The sequence below is a fragment of the Benincasa hispida genome, chromosome 10 (genome assembly GCF_009727055.1).
Source record: "Benincasa hispida cultivar B227 chromosome 10, ASM972705v1, whole genome shotgun sequence".
Classification (NCBI taxonomy): Eukaryota; Viridiplantae; Streptophyta; class Magnoliopsida; order Cucurbitales; family Cucurbitaceae; genus Benincasa; species Benincasa hispida.
The window spans coordinates 30,803,412-30,814,392 of record NC_052358.1 but is presented as its reverse complement, the minus strand read 5'-3'; positions in this window follow the sequence as shown (position 1 = coordinate 30,814,392).

Below are 10,981 nucleotides of genomic sequence, written 5' to 3'. Positions count from 1 at the left end.
TCTAATGACTGCATCCACTTGATCACATCTGCTCAGACCTTCCCCACCCCCAAATTTAGAGATGCGCAAGGTTCTCATTGCATTGTTTTGGACAAAATAGACAAAACACTTAGTCAAAATTTTGAAAAGAAGGTTTGAGCAGAATTTTGAAGGATAAAAGGTAGTAGTGCTATTGCTACGAATTATCTAAGTGTTAGTTAGAAAATACAAAGTGTGGGAAATGTTACTAAGTGTATGCATATAATTCATCATGGCAGCACAATGAATAATGCAAAAGAAAAGATAAAGAACATCACAATAATTGACAGAGGATGATAAATAAGAGGCTAACGCATACAGAAAGAATTGTTACTTAGTTGTATTAAAAATTAACCGAGCATACAAAGAATTACAAATAATGCAATACAAAATTTTAGCATGTACAAAGAATCATGAATTAGCTTCTATACGTAGAAAAAAAATAATGAATTAAATTATCTTTTGTATTTGATTCAAACGGGTGCAAGATTAAAGGTTAACACCATGTTTCCACTAATACAAATGCATATTTGCAGAGGACGGGCAACAACGCATGTATCATCGCAACACACCCTTCAACTTAGTGCATTTCTGGAGGACGGGTGCACGGTATTTCTACTGGCACGACTCTACCTCAACATAGAACATTTTCGCGAAGGACGAGCAAAAAATACATACGAGCACAACACACCCTCAACGCAATGCATTTGGGTTGGATGGACGCAAAGTGTATCTTGTTGTCACAAGATGCACCCATCATCGCAATGCATACCAATCTTTATTTTTCTTTTTTTTTTAATTCATCAAACAAGTAAATCGATAAACTTTACGGTGTTCATCATTTTATTCAGTCATTCACAGAAATTTTAAGAACAACGCTACTAATGCATAAAAGTAAAGAAATTAAACACGACATGGAAATACACAACTAAATTAAATTGAAAGTAAACACATGAAGCATTAAAGACTAATTCTAATAAGCAATAAATAACGCAATTTAGAAATTAGTAAATGAAAGCTGTAAAGAAAGCAATTAAACATAGATATAGGGATGCTGATTGAAAGAAGTTTTTCAGAGTTACCGCAATAGCATCCCCGCAAGTAGTTAATCGTGCTTGCCTAAGTCAATGGTCTCCATGCATCGATCCACGTCACCCCCATAGTAGGGCTTAATTCGTTGACCATTGACTTTAAATGCGTTGCTCCCATCTTTGGTTGTTAGCTCCACTGCGCCATGGGGAAAGATAGTCTTGATACGGAATGGCCCAAACCAATGGGACTTCAACTTCCCTGGAAATAGTCGCAAACGCGCGTTAAACAGAAGTACCTGTTGACCCTCGAAGAATGTCTGGTTGTTTATGCGGTCATCATGCCATTTCTTGGTTCTCTCCTTATAGAGCTTGGAATTTTCATAGGCGTTCATTCGCCACTCGACCAGTTGGTTCAATTGAAGCTTCTGAACTTTCCCCGTGATTGCTAAATCAGAGTTCAGCTTCTTGCTTGCCCACATTTCCTTGTGCTCCAACTCGAGAGGCAGATGACAAGCTTTTCAAAAACTAGAGCATATGGGGACATGCCAATTGGAGTTTTAAAGGCAGTCCTATATGCCCACAGTGCTTCATCGAGCTTGGGTGACCAATCCTTTCTAGAGGTACTGACTACCTTCTCCAAGATAGTTATGATCTCTCGGTTAGAAATTTCTGCCTGCCTATTGGTTTGTGGGTGTTATGCGGTTGCAACTCTGTGGCTGACACTAAATTTGGTCAACAGGTTGGTGATGATGCGGTTGATGAAATGTGAGCCTTCATCACTGATTAAGGCCCAAGGCATTCCATATCGGGTAAAAATATTCTTCTTGAGAAATTTCGCCACCGTGGCCGCATCGTTCTTAGCACATGCAATGGCCTCAACGCACTTTGATACATAGTCAACCACGACCAGAATATATTGATGACCTTCTGAAGGCGGAAAAGGGCCCATTAAGTCGATAACCTATACATCAAATAATTCAATCTCCAAGGTTGAAGTCAAAGGCATTTCATTTCTTCTAGACATGTTCCCCGTTCTCTGGCATCTATCACATTGCACAACATGGGCATGGGTGTCCTTAAACAATGTTGGCCAAAAATAGCCAATCTGTATGACTTTTGCGATGGTCCACTGTCCCCCAAAATGTCCTCCATAAGGGGACTCATGACAAAGCTCCAAAATGTGCTTGGCCTCATGTTCAGGAACGCATCGACGCAAGATATGATCAGGTCCATGTCGATACAAAAAGGGGTCATCCCAGAAATAAAACTTGGCATCATGTCTCAGCTTCTTCTTCTGCTGGTACGTGTAGTCTTCTGGTACTTGGCCGCAAACGATGAAGTTTACAATGTCCGCATATCATGGAACATTAATGCATACCAACATCAGCAGTTCGTCAGGGAATCTTTCTTCAATATCTTTTTCTTTCTCCCGAACCTCACAATTTTCTAATCTTGATAGATGATCTGCGACTTGGTTCTCGGTGCCCTTCCGATCCTTGATCTCTAAGTCAAATTCTTGTAGGAGTAATAGCCACCTTATCAGTCTTGGTTTCACATCCTTCTTTGTCATAAGGTATTTGATCACAGAATGATCAGTATACACCACAACATTTGTTCCAATCAAGTATTGTCGAAACTTATCCAATGCAAATACCACTGTGAGCATTTCTTTTTCCATGGTTGTATAATTTTCCTGTGCATCATTCAACGTTTTGCTGGCATAATAGATAGGATGCAAAACCTTGTCCCTGTGCTGACTCAAGATTGCACCCACTGCATATTAACTAGCGTCCCACATCAATGCAAAAGGTTGCATTCAATTTGGCGCAATCAGAATTAGTGCGGTGATGAGCACATTTTTCAGTGTATGGAATGCTTCAGCACACGCATCATCAAAATCATATTCGCGGTCAACCTCAACGAGTGCACTTAGGGACATTGCGATCTGAGAAAAGTTACGGATAAATCTTTGATAAAATCCCACATGTCCCAGAAAACTCCTAAGTGTTTTCACATTGACTGGTGGTGGTAACTTGGAAATTGTGTCGATTTTCGCTTGATCAACTTCCAATCCCGCCTTTGATATTTTGTGACCTAGAACAATTCCTTCTTCAACCATAAAGTGGCATTTCTCCCAGTTCAGAACAAGATTAGTTTCCACGCATCTCTTTAAGACTTTTTTAAGATTTGATAAACAGGAGTCATAAGTATTGCCAAAAACTGAAAAATCATCCATAAATACCTCGACTAACTCCTCCAAGAAATCTAAAAATATTGCCATCATACATCGTTGGAAGGTACCTGGTGCATTACAGAGTCCAAATGGCATGCAACGAATGCAAATGTGCCGAACAGGCACGTGAAGGTTGTCTTATCTTGATCCTCCAGCGCAATCGCAATTTGGTTGTACCCTGAGTAGCTGTCAAGAAAACTAAAGAACTCGTTCCCCCTAAGTCGATCCAACATTTGATCAATAAACGGGAGTGGAAAGTGTCCTTCTTCGTGGCCAGATTTAATTTGCGGTAATCTATACATATTCTCCACCCCTAGTTGTCCTTGTGGGAATTAATTCATTCTTACTGTTGGTGACGACTGTCATTCCCCCTTTCTTTGGAACGCATTGCACTAGGCTTACCCAGCTACTATCAGACATAGGGTAAATGACGCCTACATCAAGCCACTTCATTATCTCTTTCTTCACAACATCCCTCATGGAAGGGTTCAACCAACGTTGCCTTTCTATTAATTCTATTTTTCCTTCTTCCAGACGAATCTTGTGCATGCAATACGAGGGATTGATTCCTCGAATGTCTGCCAAGGTCCGTCCCAAAGCCTTTGCGTTGATTTTCAGGATTTGAATCAGTGCTTCCTCCTTCTCTTTGCTTAGTGAGGCAGATATAATAACCGGTAAAGTGTTATTGCCTCCTAAATAAGCATATTTGAGGTGCACAGGCAACGACTTCAATTCTAACATGGGTGGTTCTTCTAAGGATGGCTTAGTATGTTGCGTTGTTCGTTCAGATAACTTGAGCGTTTCAAAATCTGACTCAATTTGAATTGCGGCACAATTTTCCTCCCACATTGTGCCGATCCCAAAATCCTCGTCCTTCGATTCTCCTAGGGGCTCGTGCCAATGATCATCCTGCAGTTCTTCAACATATTGACAATTCTTTATATCACCTGGATATTTCAACGTATTGAGTACATTAAATTTAACTTGTTGATCGTTGACCCTTATGGTAAGCTCTCCTTTTTGTACGTCGATCAGTGCTCATTCTGTTGCAAGAAATGGGCAACCTAGGATGATAGGCACCTCTCTGTTAGCTTCATAATCTAATATGATAAAGTCAGCAGGGAAGATAAATTTATCTACTTGCACAAGTACATCCTCTATTTTGCCTTCGGGATGCGTTATTGATCTATCGGCCAACTGCAACGTAACCATGGTAGGTCTTGCTTTGCTGATATTTAACTTTTTGAAGATTAACAAGGGCATGAGATTTATACTTGCCCCCAAATCACATAGCGCATTCCCAACTTCTTTACCCCCTATTGAGCAGGGNAGCGCATTCCCAACTTCTTTACCCCCTATTGAGCAGGGTGATGTGAAACTCCTGGGATCCTTTATTTTGGTGGGGATGTTGTTTTGAAACAACGCACTACATTCATATGTTAACGCAACATTTTCATTCTCCCCGATCTTCTTCTTATTGGCAAGTATGTCCTTGAGGAATTTCACATAACTCGGCATCTGTTCCAATGCTTTTATCAAGGGAATGTTAATATGTAATTGTCGGAGAACGTCTAGGAACCTCTGGAATTGTTTGTTGTCATCTTTCTTTCTCAACCTGGACAGGAAAGGTGGAGGATCCCGCCGTACTTCCTGTTCAATTGGCTGTTCATTGAGGTCTTGTGTTTGTTATGTTTTAGGAGCTGGAGGTTGCGTTGACTTTGTATTAGAGTCTTGTTGAGATTCATCCTTTGTAGATGTACTTTCTTCTGAATTGGTAACTTTGTCATTAATGGTTGACGGGTCATCGTTGATGGTTAAATCTATTGGTCTTGTTACCGAATCTGGTACAGATGACATGGGAACTGTTGTTTTACCACTTCTCAATGTCACTACTTGAAATTGTTCTTTACCACGTGGCCCCGATGCTCCCAAACTGCTGGGCAGCGTACCAGGCGATTTATTCTTAAGTTCAATCGCAAGCTGTTCAATCTGTTCCTCGAAATTTCTAAAGGAGGAAGCATGCGATTACATAATTGCCTCGCTCTTTTCAATCTAATGTTTCAATAATGTTTCCAAAAAAGAGGTACTGCAAGAGGTGTCAGAAAAGAACGGTTGGTCGTAGGGTGGTATACTCTAAAGATTACCTGGACTTTGATCTTGATTAATGAAAAATGGAGGGTTGCCTCGATTCCCATGATAACTGTTCTGATGATTACCTTGGCCTCCCTAGTTGTGATTCCTGCCCCAACTGAAAGTTCGGTGATTCCGCCAACCAAGGTTGTACGTGTTGTCGAGTGATTCGTTATAGATAGAGTATACGGGTTGTTGATTCAACGAGCAGAGTTCCACTGAATGTCCCTCTACACATTGAACACAATTTATTGCAGCCACGTGTGTCAATGCATTGGCTTGCGCTGAACCTTTAGAGAGATGTCCTTGCTGAATAACCATAGTCTGAAGAAGCGAGGTCATTATGGTCATCTGGTCTACCAGGGTGTTCATTGTATCAGCTGATACAATGGTATCTTCTACTCTTCTTTGTTTCGAACCTCTTTCCTCATACTCGTTATCTAACCACTCATCTGTATTTCGCAAAATGCGATCTAAGATGATATTTGCTTCCGTATACGTTTTGTCCATTAATCCTTCTATTGCGGAGGCATCAGCAACTGCTTGCATTGATCGATCCAAGCCATTACAAAAAGTCTCCATCAGAACGCAATTGGGAATCTCAATGTGCGGATAGTTCTTCACTAATTGCTTGAATTACACCCAGGTGGTGCTCAAAGTTTCATAACCCTTTTGTTCAAAATTCAACACATCCCTCCGTCTCCTTGTATTGACAGTTGAAGGGAAGAATTTATTCATAAATCTCTCGACCAACTGATCCCATGTGTTGATTTCATTTGGCTCTAGTGACTGAGCCCACCTGCTTGCCTCATCCTACAGTGTATATAGGAAGAGATACAATCTAATTCCTTCTGGAGTCACACCAGGTATAGAGAATGCGTTACATATTTCTACGAAACAAGTCAAATGAGCATGCGGGTCTTCTCCTTGTAGACCTCCGAATTTTCCCGCATTTTGAATCATTTACAGCATTATCGGCCTTATCTCAAAACTTGCATTCGCCTCAACCGTGGGTCTTGAAATTCCAGGCGAGAAGTTATAAAAATTTGGCCGCATAGTTTCTCATTGGGATATTGTGGTCGACAGCAAGAAATACAGGGTCTTGCACTGGTCAATTTTCCCTTTGATTCTCTTCGGGTGCCTCATTATTAGTAGCCATGTTTCCTCTTCGCCTAACTTGGTCCTGATGTTCTCTTCCGCGAAAAATACACTTGATCTCTGGGTCAGCTTAGAATTTTCAGATCAATTCCCGTACTCATAAACCATTAGACTGCTCTTCGCGATAAACAGCCAGTACAAAGAGATCTATTCTGCAAAATACCACAAAAGTATTCAACACTAATCGTTACCAATCCTCAGCAACTGTGCCATAAATTTGTAACGCTAAATTTATATCTTTAAGCATGTGGACAAATATGAATGCGAATGAATGAACAAGTCCATGTCCCCGACAACGGTGCCATAAACTTGTAACGCTAAATTTAGAATGTTATGCTATGTTATGTGTGCACTGTGCCATGAACTTGACACGATGTTTTTATATCTTTAGTCTTTATGTGATACTACTTCTAAATATGTGTTGTTAATGATATGCTTGTAGTATGTGATAGAGTAATGTGTGTCACAGGTTTCCTTACGCTGAAACTAAGTATAATTCTAACGCAAGTTTTTCAGAATAATCCGAGGTCGAACACAGGGATTGTTTTTGTTAATGCGTTACTTTTGTGATACATGCGATTGGTTTTTACAATTAATAAAGAATTGGTTTATATAGGAATTTAAAGTGCGATGAAATAAAATGCGTTGATAAAATAAATTGCGTTGAAAATAAAATCCTAACCTAATATGATACAAAATACAATACATGATACATGATACATGATACTGAGTTCGAGACTGACTGTGAAGTTATACAAAGGATCGTGGTATGCGATGGCAAGTCTTTATGGATGAATCAGAAATAGAAGGAATAAATAGTAAGAACATCGCAAGTTTATTAATTGCGTTAAAGATGTAACTAAGGTTCCGCTTTCCCTTGGCGTACACCTTTCGGTGATCGGCTGCATTCCCATATCTCTATGGTGAAACAGGGATGAACGTGATGAACGCAAGGTTTCTTCCATCTCTGGAAGTACTTCTCACTTTAGTTAATGCATTCTTCCAACCTTCTCTCGATAGGCGGAATAACATCTTCACTTCTGCTCTCACAGGTGAAGATGCCATCGAGCATGCTTTGACTAAACATAATTATTTTCTTAACACAAATTAATTTACTTGCTTAATTCTTGCTATATACCCAGGGAATTAGGAAAATATCATAGAGAAAATGGATTATAGATGAACGAAAATAGAAAGAGAGATGACAATGGAAATGATCATAACATTTAATAATAAGATTAAGCGTTAGATACATGGTGTGAATGAAAGATTAAGAAGATGAATACAGATGATGAAAAAGAGATTAGAAACAAATACAGAAAAGTGTCAATGTCTTGACACAAATCCTGGACGGAGGTTTTGCTTGCCGGCATGTGATAGAAATGGAGAGGAGAGCTTCCCTCTCAGGCTTGCTCTTCTGATAGAATTGACCTTCGTATAGAGCTTCAACGGCGGGGATTGGAAGGATTCTTTGCTCGAAAACTCACCTCTCGACCTTGTCTCGTAATTATCCCTGATCTACTTTGGAAGTCGCTTAGACCAGTCTCTCTCTCAAAAATCAATATATACACGTCTCTATGTATTCAAGTATATCTCTCAATGAATTTGCAGAAGCTATTTATAGGTAAAGCTTGGCTCTTTGACTTTATGGTTATGGTAGTTCCTGAAATGGCGGAGTGAATATTCCTTCTATTATGCAATCAACCCGTCAGAAATGCACAACTGAAACCTGTATATTTGTCAAAATTCTCTGCAAATGCGTTGCTCTTTACATCTTTGATCGATCGCCGCATGCGATGTTATTTTTTATTACCGCATGCGGTTGAAATTGCGTTGATCGCTAAGCTCTTGATCGATTGTCACATGCGCCATCATTGCGTTGATCATCTCTTTATTCCTGAATGATGGGCACAATGTGATGTAGATGTGTTCTTTCTTTTATCTTTGAATAATTAACGCATGCGGCGACTGATTTCCTGCAAAACAGAAATTGAAACACTCTATTCTACCATCGCAATGGTATTAGTGGGTGTATTGACGATAATTTATAATTCTCACATTTCTTAGCCAATTTCTATACTATCGATGCAATTTTCATTTCTTTTAGCCACAATATCTAAATAAAATAGTATAAATAATTTGTATTTCTACAAGTTATCAGAAACATTCACAGAACGAGTCATAAAGAGATATAAACATGTTTAGTAACTTTGCTATAGAGAGCGAAATTAGCGAGAGCGATACTAAGAGAGAACGAGACATTTACAGAACGAGTCATAAAGAGATATAAACATGTTTACTAACATTACAGAGAGAGCAAGATTAGTGAGAGCAATACTAAGAGAAAGCGAGACATTTACAGAACGAGTCATAAAGAGATATAAATATGTTTAGTAACATTATTAGAAAGAGCAAGATTAGCGAAAGCGACACTAAGAAAGAGCGAGACATTTACAGAATGAGTCATAAAGAGATATAATCATTTGAATTTCGACCAACGTACATAGATCATACAGTGAGGATTAAAAGTGGCATATAGAAAATCAAACTTGACCAACATTTGATTCATTATGACTATGTTCAGTATGTCGCCTGGACCTGAGCAGTTCACTGCAGTTTTGTCGATTATGCCCATAATTTTCACACCTACCACATTTTATTTATGTGTGATATTCTCCCCTCAATGGTATTCTTCGTACTCTTCATCACACGATCTGTACCACTCTTCTAGAAGGTGCAATATTCTTTTCCACATATCTCAGAGGTCTCTTCCATTCAGATATGTGACCGAGCAGATTTACAGGCTCTACATAAGCAACCATGAGGGAGTCAATGCTATAAAGTTGACTGCAAAGACTTTGAATGGGGATTTTTCGTTCCTGGGCAGCCACAAGTGCATGCGAACATGGGATATCGAGTGAGTCAAATTCCTTACACATGCATTCATTTATATGAAGGTTCACAATACCGTCCAATAGATTGTCTCGCACATGCACCCTATAACAATCAATCAACTCAACTCGATATCATCTACACTTATCATACTCACTTGCTAATCAATTTTTGCAGCAGTCCAAGTGTAACATCGTTCGAGATGCCCAATAATTTTTTTGTTCGTAAAACCATGACTAGATGAGGGCTCGAACACGTTTCAATAAGCATATTATGGGTAACTGTAGATATTCTTTAGTCAAGGAATTGAAACACTCTACATTATTGGACATCATATTGTCGTATCTTCATTCTGTTTAGAAAACATGTGCCCACCTTTCAAGACTGATATCCTCTAAATATTACGTTACAACACCATCTCGAAAATTATGAAGTTGGTCCCAGTGTGCTTGGAACTCTGACATCCAGAATGCCCTGGCTACATCCTTGAACATCTCACCAACCTTATTGTCCTTAAAGTTCGAAATAATATTATTTTCTATGTGGTACGTGCACAATCCATGTAGGGAAAATTGAACGAATGGCGTTGCCAATAGATACCGTCTGATCAAACGAACACCAAATTAGGGGGTTCACTAATGGCACATTTCAAATTCGACATAAACCATTTACATGCTCGATCAGTTTCATTGTCCATTATGGCATATACTAGCGAGTATATTTGGTCATTACCGTCCATGGAAATGTCAACCAATGGTCCCTTTGTATTTTCCTTTCAAAGAAATCCACCAACAATTATCACAAGCCGACAACTTGCAAAACCTCTAATACAAGGCCCTAATGCCATTAACATGTACTTGAAATGCACATCATTTTCAAGTTCGATTTCAAACCTTGTACCTGGATTCTTCATTTTTAATGCTTCACCGTAAGCATGTAAAACGGCGTATGACTCTTCTAGTGTACCCCTAGCAAGAGCATAAGCGGTTTCCCTTGCATGTCATGTCTTATCATAACTTATGTTTACGCCGTCTTATGTTTATGTTGTACTCTTTTCTCATATTCTTAACGATGTGATGAGGTTTATAAACACATCCTATGCCTATAAACTTTTATTTGATTAGCTACCCAACTACCGCAGTTGTTGCTTGTCTATGGTCATGATTCAAAATTCCAATAGAACATGTGTGTGACCGCATATACTTTGTGATCTTAAATATATCACATCCTGAGATTTTCACTGCACGAAGGCTCCACTTACAATCTCCCCAATACATTTGACAATGAACAAAGACTTACTTGACTTCCTTACCTTATATTCAAAATTATTATTTATGGACAGAATAGACAATCTCATTTTCAAGTCACTCTTACTAAAAAAAAAATTGACCAACTTCAACATCTGTCTCAGATGAAGAGGTATCAAGCATAATCAATTCTCCTCTACGACATGAAGACTTGGGATTCAATCTTGTTGATCTCTCATTGATAGCCATTGCAGGTCCACGCACCTCTGTAG